At 40.2% G+C, this 1,434-nt stretch overlaps 1 protein-coding gene across 1 annotated transcript in view; it reads right to left on the bottom strand.

Annotated features, from left to right (window-relative positions):
- Positions 1–626, bottom strand: part of RBSN (rabenosyn, RAB effector) — a gene marked incomplete in the record, with an annotated part of 650,407 nt that extends 649,781 nt beyond the window's left edge. Inside the window, 1 exon segment of the mRNA XM_044078624.1 lies at positions 520–626.
- Between the last annotated feature and the right edge of the window lie 808 nt (positions 627–1,434).

Below are 1,434 nucleotides of genomic sequence, written 5' to 3' on the forward strand. Positions count from 1 at the left end.
AGATTTTTCCATTCGCTTTTTTTGCAAATGTGCAATCTGGCTAAAAACCCTTACCAACTTTTTTAAAAAACCTTTCTTTTCTGCTACTGACAAACTTGTCAAACTACAACATTAAGCTACAAACAGTTTAGAATACAAGTGTCAAGCAATTCAAAGTAACCTCTTAGTCCTCCTAGCTCCAGTCTTAATATGTCAAGGCTATATGTCAAGGCTATACGAACAGTTTCCGCACTAAATTAAAAGATTAGGCGAAAAGCTGCTGAAAACAAAGGCTAGGCTGGCTAGCTAGTGAAACAATCTAATAAAGTTTCACAAAAGCAGTATCCCACGCAACGGAAGATATGACCTCTTAGCAATAGGATGACCAGTCGGACAACTTACATAATAAAGTCATAATCCAAACTAAACCTTTGCACATGAAAAAATATATTTATATAGCTTCACTTATGAAAGGCTTCAGTGAGCCAGACCGTTTACCTATACAAAAACAACACTTCTGTTAACTGCTATATTCCTCACCAAGGGAGGGTCACCCCGGCCAAAGACCCGTCAGGTACGGCTCCAGTGACTACGTTTTTGACAATTGACAATAAAATTAGCTTTAGACCCTCGCCCAATCACCCCAAGCTCACCCTAGCACAAGACGTCTTGTACGCTATCCCATGTGAGGACGTCACGCGTGAGGGTGGCAACCCGGGTCGTAGGGCACGCTAGCGAGCACGTCGAGAAATTGCAACGCCTATTCTTCAGAATTTATGGTCAGTGGGTGGGATTAGTTGTAAAATATAAGGGTTGGTAAATTGTTAACACTGTGGTAGAAAGGAGGATTATAACATAACAATTATATATTTGGAAGGGCTTGAAATGCCACTTTTCAGGATGGGAAACAATACTTGTAAAGACGCATGGGCTGCAGACAGAGAAAAATAATTATTTATTATGCCCGTTGGATAGCTGTAAGATCCGTGTTTAGCTATTACATATGTTGGGATAATGTAATCATTAAGTATCCATTTCATTTGGAGACAAAAGGAGCGCCACTTGCCTCCATATAACTACGTTCTCACACAACAGTAGACTATGCTGCAAGATCGAGGATATTGAACGCTGCAACTACTCTCTTTCTGCGCTGCAACTCAAATACCTCGAGAGCTACACAAGCTTTGATGTGGCCATGCTGATTGACAGCTGTTAATACCTTATTGTCATACATACTCAAAGGAGTTGCAGTTGACTTAGTATAAATTAAGAAGTGCCACAGTTGAAGCGCATGTCCATCGCGTTTGTACTTCAAATGTAAATTGTTCTGCTATCTCACAGGTGTCCCAGAGTCTTGTCGCATAGTTTTTACTCTGTTCCAGTGTCTTTCAAAACTATGGATTTTTATGGTAAACCATTGAGGATACAGTCAATGAAAATACTTCCGAATGTAGA

The sequence above is a fragment of the Protopterus annectens genome, chromosome 7.part1, assembly GCF_019279795.1.
Source record: "Protopterus annectens isolate FY-2018-M chromosome 7.part1, PAN1.0, whole genome shotgun sequence".
Lineage (NCBI taxonomy): Eukaryota > Metazoa > Chordata > Ceratodontiformes > Protopteridae > Protopterus > Protopterus annectens.